This window comes from Oreochromis aureus, linkage group 4 (genome assembly GCF_013358895.1).
Source record: "Oreochromis aureus strain Israel breed Guangdong linkage group 4, ZZ_aureus, whole genome shotgun sequence".
Lineage (NCBI taxonomy): Eukaryota > Metazoa > Chordata > Actinopteri > Cichliformes > Cichlidae > Oreochromis > Oreochromis aureus.
The window spans coordinates 13115188-13140563 of NC_052945.1; the positions used below are offsets into that span (position 1 = coordinate 13115188).

The 25376-nt window shown below is 39.8% G+C and overlaps 1 protein-coding gene and 1 long non-coding RNA gene across 3 annotated transcripts in view; one reads left to right on the forward strand and one right to left on the reverse strand.

Annotated features, from left to right (window-relative positions):
• Positions 1-12368: 12368 nt before the first annotated feature.
• Positions 12369-25376, forward strand: part of gcgra (glucagon receptor a) — a 49439-nt gene continuing 36431 nt past the window's right edge. The window contains exon 1 of one of the 2 annotated variants that reach the window (XM_031736482.2): positions 12369-12670. The gene's annotated coding sequence lies outside the window, so the exon portion shown is untranslated. Of the gene's footprint in view, positions 12671-25255; positions 25342-25376 lie in introns of those variants that run through there. The other variant, XM_039611364.1, reaches the window with a different exon arrangement.
• On the reverse strand, positions 18446-25326 carry LOC120439941. The gene is made up of 3 exons (XR_005612861.1): positions 25229-25326; positions 18790-19159; positions 18446-18709 (listed from the first exon to the last, which is right to left on the reverse strand). It is a non-coding gene; the product is annotated as an uncharacterized LOC120439941 (long non-coding RNA).

Sequence of the window (25376 nt, forward strand, 5' to 3'; positions counted from 1 at the left end):
TCCCCCCCAAAATAAAAAAAATTCAGATTTGGTCCTTGCAGCATTCTAGTCATTGTAGATATGTTCATATATTTGTTTTTAAATAGAAAATGCTTTTTTACAGCTAAAACATGCAGAAATGCTACCATTTGTTATTGAATAAAGTCACTCCATGCATAATGAAGACGAAGATGAAGATGTGCGCAATGTCAAGCGAGGAGAAAGTAAAACAACCTCTGTCCATTTCTCACTTTGATAATTTCTTGCAACACAGAGTTAACCCCTCATCCTTCAAATCTGAATTATTGATCGGTTACTTTAATATATGGTTTGGCATCCGTGCTCTTATCAAAGACACATACTGAGTGAAACAGTTTGATTAGAAACAAAATTCTTGAAATAAAACCGATGTACAAAATCACATTGGCCTTTGAAGCATTTTAAAGCGTCTCAATGTTCTACTCACCTGTTTGAATGATTCCTCTGAGCTGAGCAGTAAGTGTGACGCTGAGCGCGTTGCAGGTGTTCATTTATAAGTTCTCTGAAGTGTCGTGTATTTGACGCCAACCAGGGGAGGTTCTGTCTGACATCATGAGGGGCTGACTCTTCAGTAGAGAGACTGTTGTGATGAAGAGTTTCTGTATAGTGCTGATATTTTTACACAAGCAAGAAATCTCTGAACTGCGCCAGAGGTTATAGATAAGCTTGCCAATGTCAGTTTGCTTGACAGGGAGCATCATGGGACCGGTCTGATGATGCCCTCTGTTCACTGGGAGTGATGAATGCTGTCCTCAATCACTGAGCATAAGTGCAAGAGAACATCAGCAGTCGAGAGCAGATTTAAATTGTGTTTGCTGGGTTTTAGTGCATCAGTGTCTCACTCATGTAGCTGAAGAAAACAGCTAGTTTAGCCTCCCAATGGAGTGCTCATCAGTTACAAGTGAAGGTGAAAAAAAGATGTGGTAGGTGCATAAAGCCTGTGTGTGTGAGAGTTATGAGTCAGGATGTACTGGGATCGATTGTTCCACAGAGCGGTTAAATTTGAGGCTCTGCTGAGTAGAACCCAATGTTCTGTTTCCTTGTGAAGACAAGAGGGAAAACCCACAATGATCCAGAAGTGAGGGAGACAGAGACAGAAAAAAAGGGGGTGGGATTTGTTTGCATTACTTCTTTTTTGTCTAGAGGGGCAGCAGAGGATCATTGTACCGGTTTGACAAGCACAGCAGGTTCCCACAAGTAGAACCTGAAGCTTATGCAGACCTGACATGATATTTACAGTCTATTAAATTCCCCAGGGGTGTCTGAAATCTATCCTTTCCACCTTCATCTATTACATAAACCTTCTTTTCTCCAAATGTGACCATCGGTTTCACATTTATACATTTATAGAGTAAACACATTCCTATGATAGTGAGCTTCAGATATTCTTGATGCACCAGCTGCAGATCTATAGATCTGTTCCTATTCTCGTGGTTCTGCACTGTGTCCTGCACATTCTTCCTGCTCACTCTGCATCTTTCAAATTAAAACACTAAGCCTGTGCATCTCCAACCTAACTATCAGTGCACCAGCATAAGGACAAGTGGAAAAGAAACAGAGGACTAACAAACAGAACTTAAGCTTAAATAATTACATATACAGTAGGGAATGTGTCTATGCAGAACCAAACAAATCCACAACAAAATCCAATGCAGGACAAATTTACGCCAACCTAATAGGATTTAATAAAGAATAATCTATTCATGTCAAAAACCTGTAACACAAATCATAATCTTGGCTGCTTCACTGGGTCATGTAATTGTAGTAAAGTTGAGTCACATCTTATGTAAACACAAACAGTGAGGAAATCTTTTCCCCTTTCTCTTATTTCACCCCTCAGTTGAAGTAACTTTTGCAAACAAGCACAGCTTAAGAGGACAGAATGCACAGAATGCAGTCTGTGGTATTAGTCAGAATCAGGCCTTAGCATGTGTCTGCCAAAAGCAAAAGTATCAGAAACGTTGCTACTGATATTGTGCAGAAAACCTCATCACAACACCAGCAGTAGCATGCAGCACACCGTGATAATTAACATAATTAAAATCAAACAGCAAATGTGCTTTGGATGCCATGCATGTGAGTAAGATATCAGCATTTTATTGCCTTATTGTGCATTTAAACCCGTGATAAAACATGTGTGCGTACAGAGGAGGCAGAGACTGTCCACAGACAGCCAGCCGCCTCCAGTCTCGTCTACATGAGAGAGATGCAGGTGAATTCCCAACAGTACATACACCCACTTACTTGCTCACACAAAGCACACACACAAACACACACACACACACACACACACACACACACACACACACACACACACACACACACACACACACACACACACACACACACACACACACGTGCATGCATGTACAAGGCAAAGTATAAAGTGTGACAGTGCTTCCAAAATAAACCCTGCAATAAAAAATAACAAATGAACAAAAAACATATCAGAAATAGTTGTAATGGCTTTAGAGTATATGTAGAGACATTTTCTTATACACTGTTAATCCAGTTTTTCACACAAAACTGACTGCTGCTCAGTTTTTCTGTCCAGTGATTATTGGCAGAGAGGAGAGGACAAAGATAAACACTCTTTTGAAAAGTCTTTGAATATTTCAGGGAAGTGTCGTCAAAGAGCAGGATTTTTAGCTTATTTCTCCACTGTTGTGAATGCACATGCTCCAGAGGATGAATGGGCATTTGGACATGACTCCGTCTAATAATATTTTGACATGGATGTACAGTGGAACTAAGTGACTGCCTCGTGGCAAAAATAGAGGAAGTGGGCATCCACCAGCTTTCACTAATTATTACAATTAAGGCCTTCTAAATGTGAAGTAATCACCGTAATTACAGTGCCTTCATCTTGGGGCGACTAAATGACAAACAAACAACCCAGAGTTTGATTTAGCAATCGCTTCTTAATGGAGTTAATTGAGGAAAACAACAGGATGCGATTATTTTTCAGTGAAATGCATACAAGTTACGAGACGGGATGAGCTTCTAAATTTGACTGAATGGGTAATGAAAACAGGTGGTTGTAAGATATTAAAATCCAGCAGGCCAAACTGTGCTGTGAGCTCTAGTTTAGACAATGCTTAATCAATCATGTAAGGTAAACTCTGCTTAAGTAAAAGGGTAAATGTTTATGAGATGAGTTAATAAAACACATGTGGACTAAATCATGAGGCCGCTTTGCTGGATATTATATTTTGAAGCAATTCACAGCTAAATCAGCATGGGTATATTGTATAATTAAGCTATACAACTGATGTTTTCAGTTCTTGCAACCAAACATGAAGGTAGCTCTCACTTTTCATAACACCAAATGTCCCTGACCACCTGTAATTCAGGGCTGTCAAACATGCAGCCAGCAGGCTTTTTTCTGCTTTGTTATTAGGCAACAGCTTTACTGAATTATGACGTGGCCCGTGATGTAAAATGAGTTTGACACCTCTGCTCTAATTCATCTGAAACACAAGCAAGAATTTAAATAAGACTGACGTTAGAGGTTTCACATATAATCATACAGCAGATCAAAGTCAAACTCTTGGTCTTTTGGATGTATTTTTAAAATAACAGCAGTCCACTGCACTGGCTGTTAAAGGCTTCTGAAGCAGAAACCTCACACATCATTTCCACTGGATCATTGTTCATGTTAGTTTGGATCTCTAAACAGAATAACATCAACATACAAATGAGCGGTGAATACAAAACTCTCAGACGCTGTTCCTCTCACGGGGCTTGGAACATATTTAGATTACTGAAATTTCAAACTGTATTTCACTTGTTAATTGGGCACATACAGAGTTCATAACCTGCCTGACGTTTCGCTTAGTAATTTGTAAGTGTGAGTATTTGTTTTGGATCCTGTCTGGAGCAGACTGGGAGGCGTAGAAGGAAAGCCAGGTATTTTAGCCATGGGAACGTCATGAATGCAAAACAAAGCCCACCCTGTCCTTAATGTCTTTTTTTGCTTGTTTTTTTTAAATGACTGACAGTGGTTAAATCCCACCAGGATCTTGGTCAGGTCAAAAACTTTGTGTTTCTCCTTGTACTTGATGTGCATATAGCCACTTTGTGAATGCTGGGACTGAATGCTTTTACTGCTAAGTAGTCGTGTGAATATGTAGATAAGACCATCGGCCAGATGACTATTTTTACACTCAGGGACGCCGTCCAACTCTGTGACATGAGCTGCTGGGCTCTATTGTACCTCTCTAGCCTCAGGAATAAACACCTGCTGCTGTTCTCAGAATAATTATACACACTGTAAGAACTGCCCTTTTACTAAGTATGAAGCTCTCCATCAAGCAAAGACAGAAAAATTCTTCTGGGTCTATAGATGTCAGCTATTTACTGATAGATTCTCTCCGGAGCTTTTAACTGTCGCTTTCTTTTTGAACTTCAGTTTAAGTGGCACTCCAAAGATCCTGAAAACAAAGTCATTTTTTTTTCAGAAGCCAGAGTTCAGATGGAAACATGTGATGTCATATACTTCCTGCACCAATCAGGATTTGGCACTGTTGGTCATTGTGGGGTGGTTAGCTCATGTTGCTGAGTTGGAAGATCATTTCAATTTGAGAACCCACACACTACGGTACTAAGGGACCCAATACTACAAATGTTTGCTTTGGATCTGTTATTTTAAGTGTGACACTTTTATTAATATTTAATATAAAAAAGAAGTGTTTTAAATAATAACCTGAGTTCATGTTAGCACCATTAACAGCAATATCTATGGGTTATTGCTGTGTACACAACTGCTACTGTAAATCTCTGTGATCACAGCAGTGCCACCAAGATTTGTGCTGAAAGAAAAAAGATCGACTTTGCATCCCTAAAAACTCATCCCTAAAACAGTCTTAGAGTTGAGAAGTCATTTAATCCTGTAACGCCAGGTGTATCAGTTTTTGTGAGCTACTGAGATCTCTGTATCATCAGAACTCAAGAAGCTTCTCAGATGAGAGGTGAAACATCTTCAAGAAACGTGACGATGGTTCAGGCTTTAGAGAGTTAAAACCCCTATATATCAAACAAAATGCGTCATTGTTTAGCTCAAAGGGATGACATGTTTGGTAGCTTCTTAAATTTAAGCTAATTAAGAGGTTAATTGCAAGTAAGTAATGAAAAAACACTGTACTTTTATTATACAAACCCAACTGTTCTGATATGTTATATGCACTCACCTGGCACTTTATTATGTAAACCTTGCTAGTACTTGGTAGGATCCTCTGCCTTTAGGTTCTTGATCATGTTTACATGCCTGAATGCACTGAATTGTTGCCACGTGATAGGCAGACATTTCTGTTAACAAGCAGTTGAACAGGTGTACCTAATGAAGTGGCCGGTGAGCATAGTTGGTAAACTTTTATTTAAACTGATAATAAAAGTCAATAAGATAGAATATTGCACAGTGATAACTTCTTAAAATTTTCTCGTATGTGTTTATGGCTATATATTAATGGACTGCAGATAAACGTTAACGGGGTCAAGGATGAGAGTGGGTAAATAACACTGATCAAACAATCTATGTATGTCTAATTGCATAATAGGTGCTTGTGAAGTTGTAACAAGTCACTCTGTTGTAAAAGCTCTCCCAGGTTCCATACAGGAAGCCTTTTCTCAGAGACGGTCCTGCATATTTATTTGACCCTGCGGAGGGAGAGCTGACGTCTGATAAGAGGCATTGCTCACGCCAGCCTGTGAAGAGGCCTCCCCAGGGAAACCCATACTCTGGCCAGCTGGCTGTCATAGGTAGCACGGTGAGAACATAGGTGATAGCCTTTCAACTTGACTGCACGTCTATCAGCTCCTTTCTGAACAACCTGATAACAATGCTGATAGAGATTCGGCTGAAGAACCCTCGGCTCATCATGGGAGCACTTAAATGGAAACATACATAGATTAGCTGCTTGTATGTATGGTTTAGTGTGTATTTTCATTGATTTGCAGTTTAATATCTCTCCTATAGAGCCTAGGACAGTGAGACAGCTGCAGCAAACTTAATTTTAAGATTACATCTAATATTTTAGTAGGAACTATGTCGAAAAAGGCACAGTTTTCATGAAAAATGTTACATTTTAGTATCGTCAGTCGCCCCAGTCATATGAAATCCAGCACCGAACCATCCAGTCTGCCTTTACAAAAACTGAATTTCAATGCGGTACTCTAATCGAATGTCAATTTTGCAACAATTGATTTTGTGAGAGGAGGTCAGAAGGAGTTGCATTGTGTCTTTGTGGATACAGAGAAACCATACGATGTCAAAACTGCTGTACTGCATGATCAAGCCAGCAGTGGCAGAGTAGTATGTGATGGTGGTCCAGGACATGTATGAGGGCCGAGAGACAGTGGTGAGGTGTGCAGTAGGAGTGATAGATGGGTTCAGGGTGGGGATGCGATTACATCAGTGATTGGTTTAGAGACCATTCTTGTTTCCAGTGGTGATGGATAGGCTGACAGATGAGGTCAGGCAGGAGTCTCAGTGGACTATGACGTTTGCAGGAGACATTATGATCTGAAGTGAGAGTAGGGAACAGGTGAAAAAAGAGTGTGGATAGGTGGAGGTATTCTCCAGAGAGAAGAGGAATGAAGTCCGTAGAAGCAAGAGAGCATGTGTGGATGAGAGGGAAACAGGTGGAGGGAAAAACATTTGGAACTACTGGCTTATGCTGAAAAATGGGCACACATCACTGCTTGAATGGGAGTGAACTGTAAATGAAGCTTGAAACAGCTGTAGGATTGCATCATTGCCTTGACACACATACCGTATGTGCAGTAAGTGGCTTGAAAAGAACTGGAATGTAAAGCCAGGAATTTCTGTTCAGTCACTGTATATGAAGTAAAAAACAAAACAAAAAACAAGCATTACATCCAAAGCCGCCAGCCTCAAAACCAAAGGAAGAACTCTGCCAAATGCCAGTTGAATGGCCAGACTTTGGCCAGACAAGCTTGTCTCAAATAGCAGGGAGTACTAGAGGTCAGACCACAGCTGACCCAAACATACACAGCTAACGCACTCTCACCTGGTCTATTTCCTCCACCAGCCGTCTTTATTATTCCTTTTCCTGTGCAGTACTGAATGTTCCTGACACTATCTGTTCATGGCAGTAATCAATATTCTTTTGAAATGTTTTTTTAAACCTCGTGTCTAAGAAAAGTTTATCTTGGCAGCAGTATACAGGTGTTCAAAGAAACTGAAGCGCTGAAAAAAAATGTCCCCGTTTAATAACTGCGAAGTGCTGGTGGCCAGATGTTCCAGCTTTTGACTTTTATTCTTAAAACACGCCCACTGTAATGTGCATTTCTTTTACAATTTAATACTATCAGCTTCTTGGTTGCAATATACTGTTCTTTTTTAGTGTTCCTACTGTATTTATAGGTTATTACTGTAAAGTATGAGTTCATGTCATCAACCATGTTATCTGTCTTTCTTGAGTATGACAACGTATCAGCTTTGTTGCATTTAACCTCCTCTTTGCACCATAAACAAACTCCATAAAGATAAATGCAGACTGTCCTGTTGTGGTGGTACTGTAACACTGAACTTTGTCACACAAACAGCAGAACCCACATTGTACATCCACAGCAATCAGCTGTCAACATGTCAGAGAACAAAAATGCAATTATAAATTGCCCACTACCTCAGTGTCAACATGTTAACATCAACCTTTTTTATAGTCCAAAAAAATCCTGTTTTTGCAGCATATAAATGTACACTTTCCAAGCCTTTTTGAGGAAGATACAGTACACTAATGATAGAAAACAGAATGCACACTTAAGGCTAAGATAATTAATATTACTTTCCTCCGAATACTCCAGAATCAGCTTTTCACAGCCTACAAGAGCATCTATATGCACTACCACCAGACTACTGCTACATTGTTGCCTACATGCATCTTAGTTAATTAGACCACAACTGCAATTCCACTGGGTTTTGCACTTACTTGGCACATCAATGTATGTTACAGTGAAAAATGTTCCATATGCCACATGGCAACTGTATCATACTTACATAACTATCCATATAAAACCATGAAGTTATTCTGTTATCCAAACCATAGAGTTTAAGTAATTCTTTAACTAATTATGTAATTTAAGCATGGCAGCAGTATTTTAATTTACTGACCTTTTAATCCAATGTATACATGACCTTTTGCAGAGGCCTTATCTGTCTCTTCAAATGTTTACTTTGCATGCAGTTAGACAAACGTGGGTCCTGTAATCTAACTAGATTACATAAAACAAAAATATGGATTTCAGGCTGCAGAGAAAGAGAGAGGGAGAATTTTGGGGAGTTCAGAGGGGGAAAATCGTTTTAGTGCTCTGTCATATTTTAACATTTGTAAATAAAGCTGTGTACTTGTTTGGTTTTACTGTGCTGGCTCCCTCTGTTGGATGGTTGTGGAAATGCTGCACATCCTCCTGGCACACCTCCTACCCATAACACACTCACACAGACGACAATCACAAGCACCCATATTTCTCTGTCATTTGGTTAATACTGTGTGGCTTATTCTATTTCCAGCCTGAGCACTCTTGCATATGTGAATATACTTAATGCGTTTTTTTTTGTTTTGCAGCCTGAGGGTCTTTTGTAAAGAACAAGGAATATGTCTTAGTTGTTTTCAGGCATTTCTCTCTTGCTCTCTTTTTTCTTTTACAGCTCATGAAATGATTCTAGAAAAAAATATATATAGATGGTGCCACAAGCACCAAGCCTTTGATATTTAGAGTTCAATAAATCCTATAAATGTGTCAAGCTAATTCAGGTCTGGGTATATACAATGTCTCAGAGAATGGGGTTCAGGGGGATGCACGTAATTTAAAAGCATTTCACTAAAGATGCAATGATGCCTGGCAGCTGGACACAATCGCAGCATTTTGCAGCCTCGGGGAGCTTGAGGCAGTTTATAACATCGACTCTCGGTCACGTCCAGCTCTTGCATATTTCGTGTTTCAGTTCTCGGGAACAAAAGTCACAGAAGCTGCTGCTTGCCATTTTTTACCCCACTCAAAGCCCGACAGCTGTTACGGCACAGGACTGATAAAAATGCGTGCATGCAGAGAAATCTTATCGGCTGACACTGTCCGCTGCTACTGGCAATTTATGGCTTTTCTTATCAGAAAAAAAAGAAAGATTATTTAACAAACCAAACAAACTGTGAAAGGGTTAATGGGTCAAAACCAATAAGCACGATGAACTGACAGAATAATAGAGCAGGACAGACTGCTACAGCGCACAATGTAATAAGTGTATACTATAAGTGGCTGAGTAGTGTGTTTTACAATATTACATTTAAGTGAAAAAGCAGACTAGTAGATGTCTGCTTCATCTGAACAGAGCGTATTGACACATGCAAAAGGTCTTTGAGCCTTTTTCGGTCAAAGTTCACTGTTCAATAAAGTGTGTTTGTGTTTTGCAACAACGACCACAGTGTTTTTGTTCAGGGATTTAGTGCAACAGCGAACAGGAGACTTCATCTCCTTTTAATTTTAGTGTTTCATGCAGTCACTTTCTCCGAAGGCGAGGTGACTGATTAGTTGGTTGAAAGGCCAAGAAATCCCCCCTCCTGGAAGTCCCTATAGTGAGATAGGATTTTCTCATAAATTCTAAAAAAAAATGCTGACAGGACTCAATGCATTTTCAGTAGCTTGGTGAAAATGCGAGCTAATCCTTTGTGAACCCATTCATCTCACCGCACTCTAGAAAACAGCCCACATTCAGCACGTGATAGATCTTCTCCTAAAACAGTGAATACAGACTATATCAGGGGTGAATTTTACCGAGGAAGGCATTAATTATTTTGAGCTTGGCATTGTTACACCAAATTTAACCCTTATTTGCAGTAAAGAAATTGTGCTGCTCTAAATCCCCTCAGCACAAGCATTAGTTCTGCTCAGTATAACAAATTAAATGACCTTGCTAAGGATAAAGACTTACAGCAGTTTAGCGAAGCGGCTAGTGAGAGAAGAGGGGAAACATGAGACGTCCAGAGGGAGCAGGACAAAGTTCACCTCAGCCAATATGAAAGTTTGATCTCAGTCTCCCAGAAAAACATACAAATATGTCCCAAAGTATTACACTAATGCTGGAGAACACGCCGTGTAATGGGAGCACAGTGCAGTCCCTGGCTTATTTCAATATCACAGTCTTAGCTAACAGTAATGTGAAAGCAATATAAGAGTCAAATGAAATCATAATGATGTAAATGTGATCTTCATTTTATAGTCTTGCATCCTTCTGAATCTTAAAACTTGTTGTGTTTCTTGTCACTGACTTGATAATCTTTTAAATGCATGCTTTCTTCATGGTAATATGTTTTATATGTATCATGCATTATAACAGTGTTTGTTTACTCTAGCATTTGATGCTAAGCTGACAGTACAGGACCTCCACTACTCTAGGGTCAATCCACAGATCACTGCCCGCCTCCTGCGGCTCAGGTTTTCTCCTGCTGCTACTGCTGGTGTGACTGCCATCAAAAACATGGCTGCTCTCATGTGAAACACTAATCACACCCCATCATATAATAACCTTTTAAAACCACCTTAAGCAGAAATAACTTGAAGTAACAGTCTTCTGTATGACTGTATCAGTCTCTCACGTCATCGTGAGGAGGTATTGGCACACTGCTCTTTACAACATTGCTTCAGTTCATTGAGGTTTGTGGGGATTTGTTTATGCTCTCTTAAGGTCCCACCGCAGAATTTCAGTGGGCCATTGCTGCTTCTTGATTTATTCTGTTTTTAGACTTTCTGTTTCTGCTGGTGATCTGGGTATCAATGCCTGTTGCATGACTCCATTTCAATCAGCTTTAACACTCACAGAGATTACATTTAACTCTAGAATACTTTGGTATTCAGAGGAGTTCATGGCCAACTCAGTGACTGCAAAGTGCCAAGGTCCTGTGGCTGCAAAACAAGCATGCATCATCACTCTTCCACCACCATGCTTGAGAGTTGGTATAAGATGTTTGTGCTGATATGCTGTTTGGTTTTCTCCCAGTGATTTATGGCCAGATATCTCCACTCCAGCCTTGTCTGACATTGTTTCAGAAGGATTGTGGTTTTATTAGAGGCAGTTTTGCAAACTGATCCTGTTAAAGAGAAGAGGCTTTGGCTTGGCAGTCTTTCCAGATAAACTAAACCTGTTCAGTCTTTTTTCTAACTTTACTATGATGACCTTCAACATCCAAAATGCTAACTGAGGCCTATAAAGTCTCAGCTGTACGTCTTGGGTGTTTTTATTTTATTTTTAATTAAGTGCATTTAACTATCAGTACCTGACTATTACCAAGGATACACTTGCTTTTACACAGGATTTTTTTTCTTCACATGACTGCATCTTCTTTTAGTGACATCAGTCTGCAGTGCAATGTGGTTCAGTTTTTATCTGCATAATTTCTCAACAGCAGATATCTCAGAGTGCATTACATTGTAAGGCACACAAGGATTCCTTTACAGCAAGCAGCAAGAAGAAAGAAAATCTCTTTTAACAGGAACAAACCTTGGGCAGCACTAGGCTCCTCCCTGAGCAGCTGATGCAGCTCGGCCTGTATTTACTGGCTGAGCTGAGCTGGGAGGTACTCAAACAAATATTTGAACGCAACTCACCTGCTCAGTAAATACAGTAAAAATAAAAGGATGCTGAAGTTTGTTCTCGTGGTCTCATGCCTAGTCTTTATACACTCCTGTAGTCTTTCGGTTTCAGTAGGGATACATCCATAGACTGCAGATGATGTCATTTTTTAAGCCATTTTAGCCAGTTTAGGACACACACATACACATATCTCCTGTGCAAAACTGAACAATTACTTGGCAAAAAATACTTTATTCCATTTTCTTTGTAGTTTCCATAATATTCACAAATTTCTGCAAAGTTTGTTACTTTTTTCTGGCAGTGTTTAACTTTGACTGATGAGGGTTTTAACTATAAGAAAAAAGCCTTGTCTTCACATTTTAGTCAATATAAATGCAGACTTTGGACAAGTGCATGTGAGAAACTGTCAAAAGATGTGGAACAGTAAGGCAAACAATAACTGAGTTATTTATTTATTTCTATATTTTAAAAGGCATATAAGGGTTGTTTGTCGGCAGAATGAAGCTCAGTTCAAATGTTTGCAACTACCAGCTGGATAAGACACGAGAACAAATCAGCCCTAATTAATTAAGAGCCCAGTGTCCGGTCTAAAATTCAAACAACCCACGTTCGTCAGAAGCCTCGAAACCTGGTTAATAAAACATGACACGACACAGAAAAGCACTACAACACCCTGACCCCGTGTTTAAATGACCCCCCTTCTTCTCCTTACGTCACGCGGGTACAAGGAGCGCAAGTAAGCAGCTGTGCGCTCGCCCTCGCTCAGCCAACGGTGGCAAGTACACAGACAGAACCAAACCATTCACTTTAATACATTTGTTTAATATCTTTGTATTAGTATTATTTTTTCCGTACTTTGAGAGTTTCGTTAAATCCCGCAAACAGTTTTTCCCGACAGGGCAGACAACTTATCCGCGAGGCTGTAATTTATTGTGAAAGTTGGATTAGAGCGGAGCCGCGTGAACTCACCGGGAATACGCGGCTCAGATGATGAGCAGCGGTGAAAGATCACATCTGCAGAATCGGCGGAATCCCGTGCTGTCAACGGTAATTTGCCTTGCATTTATTTTTGATTGAGTTTGGTTTAGTTTGATATTTGATATTGACACACGTGAGCTCGTTCACGTGAGCAGAATCTCATCATTCTGGCCATGTTGCAGGCTGTGGTGGACCTTAAAATATCTATTACCAAGAAGGGTTTTAATAAAACTCTATTATCGGCATCATTATTATTATTATTATTTAAAGGCATTGCTGCAATGAAATGAAAGGATTTTTCTCTCTCTCTCTCTTTTTTTGCTGCATGTTCGGACACATTTACATTTCTGGAATCGTTTTTCTGGATTCCTCCAGTTGCATTTAGTGTCACTTATCGCTAATGTTCAAAGGCCGTGTTATCTAAACTGTCTTTTATCTGGGATCTTGAGTCCCACATGTCAAAGACACGAGCGTTCTGTGGATAAATGGTTGTGCAAAAATACAGAAACGGTGTGTCGTATATCGAAAAGTATCTGCTGGTGGCTCTGGTCTTACACAACAGCACATTGAAAAAAATATTTAAATTATAGAAAGAATAATTGAAGGATAAATAAAGTTTTCTACTGCCTCCTTTACAACACGTGCAAATAGTATATTAAGTAAATCATTGTGGAAAAACAGATACAGTGATCCATTTTTAAGAATCTCTTAATCTCAAAGTGGATTTAAATTGAAAGTACAGGCTTAATTTAGTGTTTAAATGTGACTTTGCTGCTTTGCATTCTCCCGTAGCCTACAGCACTACTGTGTCCACTCAGTGCACGAATGGCAGTAGAGAGACCTTATCAGCTCAGCCAGACTAAACCTAGTCCACTTCAGACCAAAACAACGGACCACTCAGCCTAAAGTAGTCGCCCTCTTTGCGCAATTGTTCGCAACTGTCTCAAAGAGAGTTACAAAATACACGTGAGGAAGCTGAAGACTTTTAATTAACACCATATGCATATGTGTAAATCTATTTGTTTGTTGTGTTTTGAAATTTCAAGGCAGCAGCAAATTAACTCCTGCGACCCTATTCTGTATGCCTACGCATGCATCTAATAATGTACACGCAGAATAATTACAGTCGTGTTTCTCTGTGTGCATAAAATACATAAGAATTTAATTGTTAGGGGAGTTAATTGTCCACAAGTGTTTCTGATCCTAATTAAACCTACTTGAGCAGCATCACATGAGAGAACATGTTGGTCCTTAGTCCCCTGTGCATTTTGCATAGTGTGGCTAATAAATGTGCCCATTGTTAGGCAAACACCTCTGGCACATTACTAAACAAGCATATTCATTACTATTACAGCTGCTGCTGCAGTAATGCATCAGAGAGGCATGCTCCTCGGTGGATCTGTGTGTGCAGGTGCACTCTGTGAATGAGTGGTGCCCTGCTGGATGATGTATTTAGTCTTAATTTGCAAACATTAGTGGGCGGCACAGAAGTTTCAGTGCATACAGAATAAACATTACTGAGGTTTTGCGATACATAAAGTGAGTTTCTGCTCTGTAAGTGCAGCTACAATCAGTGTGGCAAACTTTCCACAGTCATGAGTTTCGGTATAGCCACAGATAAAAATGCTGAATGACAATACAGGGATCGCTGGATTTGTTACATAGATATATGACCTTCATATGCATGCAGTACATTGTGGTTTGGAACAACTTTCCAGCTAAATGATTCAGACTGCGATCTGGCCTCAAGGGGCAGAGAGCGAAAGCTGGGAGTGCTTTCTGATCTTCTCACCGCTCTGAGTGCTGTTAGCCAGTACTGTACACCACGTTCAGCTGCAGGATCCCAAAGCTCTAACAGAAAAGAGTTCTTTAAGAAAAAGGTGAAAAAAGGATTTGTTGTTCTCGGTCACAGTTCACATAGAAAGGACGCACTGAAAGTCAAGTGGCTCCACTGACTATCACTGCTATATCTGCTCATTCAGTTTTGTTTGGTAACAAAAAGTGTGATCTTAGTTGTGGGACTTTTTCCTTTCTTTTAAATGAAAATGCAGCAGGTGTTTTCCCTCAGAGTCTCTATAGTAAAGCAAGAATAAATGTGTGTTTGTCATGGAGGTACTTTTGTGTCTTTATCTTGCAGTCAAGTAATGTAGGTTTTGTTGTTTTTCTTAAAAAATATTTGGGTGGTTGAGATGAATATCATGGGAGGGACTTGTGGTAATAGATAAGGCACAGCTCTACTGGTCAGTGTCAACTGGACAACATCCACAGTTAGTAATTGTGAGAGGCAGTCCATGAAATAGACAAAGCAGGAGCAGAGAAGGGGGAAAATTAGTGTCCAGGTATGTTTACACATAACTTTCATCCTAATGGCAGCAAAAGTTTTAAATGGTCTGTTAGTATGTTGCAGATAATGTGCAGTTTTTTTTTACCTTTTACATAAAAACAAACAAACATTAAGCCAATAAAAATCCAAATATACCCATTCTTTAAAGTGCAGTTGTCCTCTCCATGAGAATCAGCTCAACATCAATGGACTGAAATGTATTTAACGTGAATTTAGGAAATACATTTTTACAAAATTAAGTAAATTTGTAAAGGACATTTTCTTTTCCTCCAGGAAAAGAACGTATGTTTACGTATGTTTTAATTTCAAACCTGCTGTTTAGTTGCATTGAAGACACTTGAGTAAGGTCATTATATTGTGGTCAGTGTCGTCATCTAAGCAGCCAGAAATGAGCAATAACAGGCAGTGCAGATGACTTACAAAAAACCCTGCAAAACATTAATATGTTTATCCATCAGCTGTCCAAAGTCGCTTCACTTCATTTGTATTTTTAATTTATATGAAACCACAATGGGAACATCTGATAATTTATATTACACATAAGTGAATGAGTTTGACCCAGCAGGTAGTTTTTTTAAAAAAGAGATTCATTTATGGATAGACAACATTCAAAAATAGCCATGGTTTCCTAATTATGAGACGCCTTAACAAGACAAGGATGAGAGACACAACAAGAACAGAGAAATACAGCGTCTTTGGTCATTTCTTGCTGCTTAACTTTGTACTTTTCCCTTGGCTGTGGTTCAGATAATCGAGCTGAGAGAGGGAGTAATAGAGAAGGCAGAGATAACGATAGAGAGTGTCTGGAGAGACAAAGGAAGAGAACGTGTGAGCGAACAAAGGAGACAGAACGAAGAAGGTGATCCGGAGAGCCTCAGCTGGATTAACGCTCATGGAGGTGTGATAGGCAGGTGCGAGTGTAAGAGTGTAAGTGTTTGTGTCAGCCCCATCAAGTGACCGTGGATGTCCTGTGTGGCACGACATCCTCCAATTCAATTGGACCCCTGCAATTGACCCAGGGGCTCTAAGAATAGCTTCAACTACAAAGAGCTGTCACTTTGGATTGTTAAAAGAGAAGTCTGCAATATCCATCTAGATATTGCTGCTAGGCTCCACTTAGTCCTGCGCCCCCTTCAGCTCATAACAGCTTGACCGCAAAACACACATACAATGTGAACGCACTCATACCTGCATGAGCAAACACAAAAATTCTCGGGAGATCGAACTGTACGTGATATTTCATCGTTTCTATCCTCAGGCCTGTCCATGCAATTAAAGAAGAAAGAAAAAGGAGTAAAAGGCATCTCTCCTATGGATCTGTGCATCATATTGGGGATTAAGGAAGTCAATCATTGTTATAGTGTAGTCAGAGAGCATGTGAAAAGAAAGAAAAAGAAAAAAAACTACAAAAGTTTTAGTTTTTTTTTGTTAGACTGACTACATTATTAATATTGTTACCTGCAGCATATTTACTTCATGACTACATCTGAAAAAGGCAAATTCTATTACACAGAGGCACACAAACAAATTTCGTGACTCATTTGGACATAAAAGAATTTACTGAAATCTCTGTGAAGTGCATGCATAAATACAAATGTATACATTATGTGCTCTCTTTCTGTCTCTCCAGCTCAGTCAACAGCAATAGGTGAAAATGTTTTGCACCGCAAATCTATTATTCATGTTGGCACAAAAGTAATGAACCGAAAAGCTGCTGTTGCACTATCACAAATTTGACATCGCTGGTTTTTTTTTGTCTAACAAATAGAAAAGAAGTGCAGAGTGTTCCTGTCAGAGTGCATCTTTTTAAGAAGACAACTGAAACGGGCAAATTACTGTTGTCCTAACCCGAACCCTCAATTTGCTAGCTAGGAAAATGTAAAAACAACAACAGGAAAAATCTAAGTTGCAATCGCTGTAATGTACTGTGGCCGCTGGGTGCTAAGGCTGTGGCGCCATCTGAAGAGACCAGGGTTGGGGATCAAACCAGTAGCCCTGTGGTTAGGGGACAATGCTCCTACTTGTGAGTCCAAGCAGCCAAGAGAGTGTAAAAAGCAAGTAAAGAGATTATGCAAAAATCCAGTGGAGTGGGGTGATTGTTGCTGAAAGGCAAGCAGAGATGATACTCACCCTCCCATGTTCCCCATCAGTGTTGTATGGGTAATATTACTATTGCGAATATTAAAGGTTAAGCTCGCACAGTGTACTATCATATGTTTGTAGTGCGGCTGGCTATAAAAGAAAAACATTTCTTAATATGATTAGAAAAACAGCCCTACACCTTAATGGAAAAAAGAAATATATTGATATAATAAAAGCAAACTGAATTGAAGCTTTAATACTGTGTGACATGGTTAACTGAGATTAAATATTTTTTAAGGAATGAGGGAGAAAAAGCAAATCAATTCATTAAACTTGCATCCAGCCAACCAAGTGATTATTCACACTATGTGCCAATCGGAGAAACACTTAGGCCAATAATCAATTAACTGATATGTAGTAAGACTTTAGGCTCTACTAATATACATATGCAAAACCATACTTTAACAAACTTAAAACCCTGGGACATTCCAGAGATCACAATACCTTCATTATCTGAATTTTCTTTATAAAGGTTTTCCTGGCTACAACTAATCTGCTGAAATGAAAAATCACAGTAATATCCACACTTACTTGCTAATGCTCCTTCTGTTTCCACACATACCTGTGGTTGTGGGCGGTAACGTTGAGATTGCAACTGATCTTTGAGCAGCGAAACGTAATTAACATACAGCGCATGCAATACTGATGAAGTGCAAAGAACCACAAAAAACTCCTGGCCTCTTAGCTTCCAGGACACACCCTTGAAAACGACAGAAGCTACAGACTCCAGTGGCTCAGAGTCAAGCTAGCTTCCATACAGTAGCCAAGTGCGGCCACAAGATGGCAGCAATTTACAGTTTGTATGCAAACATGCAATGTGAGTCACTTTACAGGACGGAGTGCTGTTTGCAATGTAAGCCAATTTTTATATACACGCAAAATGCTTTATTCACACATACAAAATTACCTTGGCTTGAATTACTCTTGGATAGACTTGGTTTCTAAATAAATTTATTAATGAATTTGTTTGTGTTTCTTTTCATTTTGATGCACTTTTCATGAACTAGGAGGCAGTCACCTATAACTTAATTCATTCAGCTTATTGCAGCCAGGTGTGATGTATGCCAGGTGGCGCGTATTGTTCTTTTGACCGTAATCACAATATGTAACCATAGTTAGTGTAACCATAGCGCAAATTTGGTTAGGCTACACAACCGCATGCTTTGTGATGTTCTATGTGGATAAAAGAGTGCAGCTAGCATTTAGTGGAAAAGTCAAAGGTAAATGTGCGGACATTGTCTTTTTTTTTAACCGCAACTTGACACGTGTCGGTTAGGTCTGCCTTCAACGCATCACCTCAGTGACCTATCGGAAAGCCACTACACACACACATCCATGGTCACAAGTGCACACACCCGATCTTTATTTACACAATTAAATCGGAAAAATTAGAACCAATCCCTTTCTGTTAGCAGCAGGAAACATCTACTGCTTATATAATATACATCGACGTCCACGTAGCTTCGAGGCACAGTTTAATGGTTGACTTTGCTGTTCCAACTTTCAGGTGCGCACTGGGTTAAACTGATAAGATAAGAGGTTATTAAATCTTCCCAAGTACACCCAGCAGTGTGTCAATAGCAGAGCGCCATCTCAGTTCCTTTATGAAACCTCTCCAACACCTGTAGGAAAAAAAATTTAATTACTTATTTGCTTTTAAAGAGCAATAAACTGATATATATAGCACCAGAAAAGGACTTACCCAGTGGTTGCCTTACACCTTCCCTCATTTTTAGCCTTTTTTGTTATGGCTTAAAACAGAAAAACCTTGCGCCTACTCTGGATGCTCATTGCTGCTTCTTTTGTTTACTCCACACAACGCACAGTGCAGGCTAGACTGTGCTCTTGTTTCTTTGCCAATATGTGCACACTTAATGTCTTGGCTGGAAACTATTTCCCTTGATGCCCGTCTGGGCCGTGTCCCGATGTTGCTCTCTGGTCTCTTGGTAGCGTCTGCTGCCTTTTCCTGCATGTTCTCTGCTCCGTACCCACACCAGAATCAGATATGAAGTGCAGCACATTCCATCACTTACTGTGGGCCGTGTGGCAGCCAGCATTGTACCTTCCTGCCCCTGTGAACAAAAGACAATCAATCTTACATGCCCAAAGAGTCCACTCATGGTGCACAGACTGAATTGTTTCTGCAGTGTCGGCCAAAAGCGATCAGAGCTTTTGCGGTTGCCAAAAAAACAGCCAAATAGTGGTTTTCAAATTTGTTTAATATATAATTGTGCTATAGAAAGTGCCTTACAGCCTCAGTCAGAAATCATTGCATCATTGTTTTTTCCATTTTCACACACGCTGAACATAAGAAACCTATTATAATGGAGTAAATAAAGCAAAACCAGAAATGCGGCGCTCAGAAACCAAATGCATCATTTCATTCTTGGTTCTCTAAGAGCTTTGCTATTTCAGCTTCACAGCACGAAGATTTACCACATTCCTTTTGGATATCAGCCATGCACTGAGACTCGTAAATTATATCCTTCCTTTCTTCATTCCGTCAGTTTAAGAAAGTCCCATGGAATAGTTTGAGGATTTATTTTCCCAGTGTATGATCCCGTTAAGGGAAGTTGAGAAGCGTTATGCACCCTTTTCAGTCAGTACTTGTTTAGTGTCATAAGAAGAACAATTGTTGTGAAGTCAAATTTGTTGCAAGAGTGCACTTTTTTAACCTTTCATTCATACCTTTGAATGGTTGGTGGAAGGTTTTAATGCTGTGATGTCTGAAGCACACTGGACATCCCTCCATTCATAAAAATTTTAACCATTGAGAGGACGTATCTTTTAAAGTTTGCATTTGTTTTCTTTTTCTTTGTTGTTGTTTTTGTTTGTTTTGAAACTCAATTTAGGCTTAAAAGCTAGAGAGTGAGCCCTACTTAGTAAAGCTTTCTGATGGTCGGATTTTAAAAAATGTCCCTGTGATTGCTTTGATTGCTAGCGGATTGCCACAATAACCTGCAGCTAGTAAGGAAGACGTCAACTGGTCTATCCAACTAAGTACAGAGCGGTAGTTTGCGTGACTCAAAAGGGAAATAGACAATGTTTGGACTGAACAACAATTGAACCAACACGTTTAAAAACAACAGCTGTGCAGTTCAGGTTCACTACTGCTTAGTGAACAATTGGCAAGTATTTGCAGACAAGTTGGCAAACTGCAGCCAAAGCAATCCCAAAGATGTTTTCAGTGGAGCACTGTATACCTCTTTGTGACCAGTTTTACCTAGCAACAGCAACCATGTCCAGAAACCACTGAACAATCAGTTGTAGAATATACATTTTTCCCTAGCAAATGTCACTGACTGGTCTCTAGGTGTGACTGGGACTTTAGCAATCATAGTGCCTGCCAGTGCCAGTGGCAGTGGGTCTCCAGGCCCATGTGAATGAGGCCTTAGCTGTCTCTTCTGCTTAATTCAGTTTTATTTATATATCACCAAATCACAACAACAGTTGCTTCAATGCCCTTAAATCACAATACATAAATTGTTGTGATGATGATATATAAACAGACTGTGAAAACTCCAAGTTACATGGTGAAACCTGGTTCAAATCACAGATAGGACAAAAACAAAAAGTCCATTCATCATGATTCTTTGATTATTCAGTTCCATTCCAGTTCATGATTGGATAAGCTTTACTAAATCCAAGCTGTAATTGGGTAAAAGGCACACCCTGGATATGTTGGAGAGAGACAGAATCATCTACGCTCATAATTCATATGTTTATAATCACCGGTCTTTGGATGATGGGAGGAAGATGGTGTACCCACAGAGAGCAGGCAAACTCAGAAAGGCCCCGGCCAGCCTGTGGATTTGAACCCATCAGCTTCTTACTGTCACTCAATCACCATGCTGTTGTTTGAAACAAAAGAAAAAAAAGTGAAATGTAAAATGTTGGTATCCAGATTCCTGTGTGGCCACTGTAACAGCTTCTTCTATTTTAAATGTTTTTTTTAAAACAATCTCTGCCACGGTTAGTTAAGACGTGTCTGCAATAACAGCAGGACAGAGAGGACTCACTGTTTTCAGACTGAAGAGAATGAAAACAGAAAGCAAAAAAAAGAATAAGAATGACAACAGTAGGTTACCAATGACAGGAGCACGCTGTGATAGATACTGCCATTTTTCAGAAGCTGCTGGCTTCACAGAGATAGCACAGATTTTAAGAGCGCCATAGCCTGCGAATCCGTATGAGGTGTGGGACGGGGTCAAGATAAAAGTTTTGCAGCCAGGAGACCGCGTTGGCCTCTGGCTTTTATTTTGTTTTACTTTGATTTCATTCGCTCAGTTCAGTGATCAGTTTTGTTTTTGCTCACTCGTTGGGTTTAGGAAAAGTTTGCGGTGCTGAAATACGAAGAGTAGCCAATGAACCAAGAGTCCCTGGTCAAGAGTACATATGAAATGCATTAGGAGTGAGACGCAGTGCATCACGGACACCTCGCAGATGCAACTGTGTTTTTTTACAAAACACCCATATTCAATACCCCAAAAATGAAAGCAGACCGGTATTGCTCTACTATTTGTCTTTTTACGAAGACAGATAAAAGAAGTACTGAATGACAGATTACATTGCACTGTTATTGCTTTACTTGGCATCATCTAAGAACGCACCAAGCCATGTGACTCTTTTGTATTTGTAGATTTCCTATATTAATCCGTTATGGCCTAAATGAAAAATCAGTTTTTCAAAGTCACATATATTTGCCTGTCACCGCAATGATTTTATAAAGTGAGTAGCGGCATATGTATGAGAGTAAGAGTGTCTTTGATATTTGAGCCCAGCAGATGTGAATCAGTAATATTTCAGCACTCTTTGCCAGATGTTAATACTTAGACTAAATTCTGAGGGTCTCTTGTAAATCGTGTTTTACAGAAAAAACAAAAATACTGCTCATTAAGTGTAATCAGTGTTGTAGATGGACTGGGATATGTAGCCTCACAGGCTGAAGGTCATGATTGGAATTATCTCTCAGATAAGTCATGACAGAAGTCAGTGGGTTGTGATGATGGAGACATATCACTCGTGCTCTCTCTCTCCAAGATGAATCACCCAGTCAGACTCATATGATTATACACTAATGACCGACCTACACGCATCAGTTTGCTGAACAGGGCCCATGTGCTTGTAGCCTTTCAGCCGGGCCACTATGGGTCAAGCTGTGGATCAAAATTCGAGGCGACAGATACGTTCACGTCTCAGTGGGGGGTGACAGCACGTCTGTTCTGCATGAAGTCAATTCCTCCTCGGTGTGCGCCGAAACATTTCCATACAAAGTACAGACTTGAGCGTTTATCAGAGAGAATCAATACCTGCATAGGAGCAGCAAAGGATTTAAAAAAGATCAAAGAACATAGGAACGCTTTCACTTTTGTAAACTCTGAAGCAGGTAGAGGTATCGAGCAATTTTCCATTTGTTCAGATCTACATTGGTTAGGTGCTAAAAATACCCCCTGCTCCCTTGTTGTATGTATATGGGTTGAGGGTCAAATATAGATCCTTTTGCTCCCCAACACAGCCTATTATCACAGTAGAGAGCACAAACAACAGTTGCTTTATCTCAGTGACTGCTCAGCTGGAAACTGTTGCAACCGTGCTTATGCTGTGGGCTTTGGGTCGCACATCAGGACAACTTTTCTCCATCAACAGACAAATAATCTCTGAATTCTCGTTCACTCATCATTTCATAATGAAATGTTTTGTTGTTGTTTTTTTAAATGCCCCTGCTCCAATGTACGTATTTTTTGAAGGTTTGGCAAATTTTAAACTGCTTCAGTCCTGCTGTTTCTGCAAATCTAATCCTCGCTGAGTATATAAAACAACAATAATCTTTGTTTGAAGGCCCAAGACGTCACAGAAGAAAAGCAAACACTTTGAATGGAGTTGTGCATGCACTTGTCATGTTAAATCAACATAGTTTACTCAAAGTGAGGTCTTCATGCAAAGAGCATGGCGCAGAAAATGCTTCAGGTTACAGAAAGTAATCAGAAAAGTGCAGCGACTGGCTGCCTCCTCCACATAATGAGGCCCTGTAAGTCACAAGGTAAACAACAGCTAAAGTACAGAGGATTAGACAAAATGAAAGCAGATTGCTGCGTGGTCAAAAAATGTTCTACATTTTAAGGATTCAAATAAATAGAAAATTTCTGGTTATATCCATGAGAATCTGGAAAATCTGTTTCAGTGTTTTCTTGTTTTAATTAAAAAAAGATGAAAGAAGGTTTTCATAAGATGTTTTTCATGTGGTCTTATTTCTGACGTTAAACGTTTGGCTGTACAACTGTTCAGGTACACAGTTTGTTAATGGGTTTCCCATCGAATAGAGCCCAAGTATCACGTCAAAGTGCAGAACTGAACCCCTGAATCCAGTGTTGGATATAAGTCAGCATCGTGTTAAATCTTGTGTACCCAAGAAAAATAGGTTTCCTCCAACAATCTGTATTGGAAACCAATGTTGTAGAGCCCTTCCTCTCAGTGTTCTTCTATTTTATCAATGGCTCTGGTGACGTGACTAAGGGGACAAAAGTAAACTTTATTGCCTAACTCACCTTTTCCACCTTTTAAAACCAAAACAGGTAAACCGATGTTTGATGGAGCAGTCTTAACCAGCTGTTGCTGTGCTGAAAACACAGTGGCATTTAACCGTACAGTAAGAGACGAGAACCAACATCCAGCGGACACTACGTTATGTTGTATTCAAGCAGTAAAATCATCCCTTATGAGCCAGAATCTGCTCAGAACAGGTTTCAGTCTCAGGCTTCTGTAGAGCATCTTTAGACAGTTTTGATTGTTATTGATTTGAATGAATTAGAATATGGATATTCATTAGTATATACATGCAAACAGTTCAATATGAGGTCTGGCCTCATCTAATGTGATGCAGTCACCTGTGTGTGCTTGGATTGCTCAAGCTTCTGGATCTGTTGTTGACAAATTGCTCTCCATTTCTGGAAGAGTGCAGTCTGCAGCTGTGCAATGGTTGCTGGTTGTGGCTGCCTCTAATGAAACCGCTGACCCAGCGTGTCCCACGTTCAGTATGGCGGCATGTCGGAACTAGATTTTTTTCCAAGGAAGTATCTCCTCATCCAGAGAGATTAGCACTACTACATTGTCCACATTGCACTACTATATTATACAGCTTCAGGCTGGATGTGCCTTACTTGTGCCACAAAAAGTGGCACAAGTACCAGCTTTAGCAGCTCATCTCAGTTTCTCTCAGATTTATACCAAGAACAATGAGACCAGAGAGCATCCATGGACAGTTTTGGACATATAGCAGGATCCAGCATAGCTCAACCTTGGTCATCTTTACTCAGTTGTGGCACTAATGATCATTGATGGTCAAGTTACTTGAAAAAAGTAATTATTAACTAATTACTGATTACTTCTCCAAAAAGTAATCCGATTACTTTACTGATTACTTATTTCAGTCCAATTCTACTTTTTCTGTTTCGGTCTGGATGAGGAAAACAGAGATTTACTCATGCATGTCAAAGGTGTGCGCTTTTTTTGACGTCAAGCTGTGCACCACATTATTGTTTACATGAGATGAATTTCTACAATGGCGGATTGAGATAAAATACTGTTGCTGTTAATATTACTATCCGCAGTTTTTACACGCTTACATATACACATGCAGTTACTGCCCCTCCATTTAGAAAGACAGAGGCGTCAGAGTGAACTTCGGACGTGGCTTCTCACAACCCAAATCCCAACGTCGGTTTTGAATAAATTTAATTTAAAAAAAAAATTAATTTATGTATGCTGTATGCATTTTGTTCATTCCTAAATTGTGAGTCGACACAACAGCCAAAATAGTCTTTAGTTATTAACATTTGAAATGATGAAGGCACTTGAAAAGTAACACAAAATTATCTGCCTTTCCAGAAAAACAAAAACTTTCAGAAGTACTTAAGGTTTTGTGAGAGTACAAAACCCTGTTCACTCTTTCCCTCCCAGGCTTCTAGACTTCGGATTGGCCAACCTATCGTTTTTAGCATTTACATGTGGACGGAGATATTTTTTAAAACTACATGTGTGGACGGGATTTAAAAACCCCCCCCCCAAAATGGAAAATCCTTTCAAAAATACCTGTGTACGTGTGGACATAGCCTGAGTCCTGTCATTCTTAAATCTATTTTCACCTGTTTAACAGGAGTGGAGCAGGCGGAGGTTTGCCCAGTGCCGCAGTGGTCATGACAGCGGTAGGATCCGGGGGTTTCTCCGTGAATTTCATATTCCCGAGGCAGCGTGCTAGGTACTTGCTCAGAAATTTAGGGGGGTTTTTTTCGC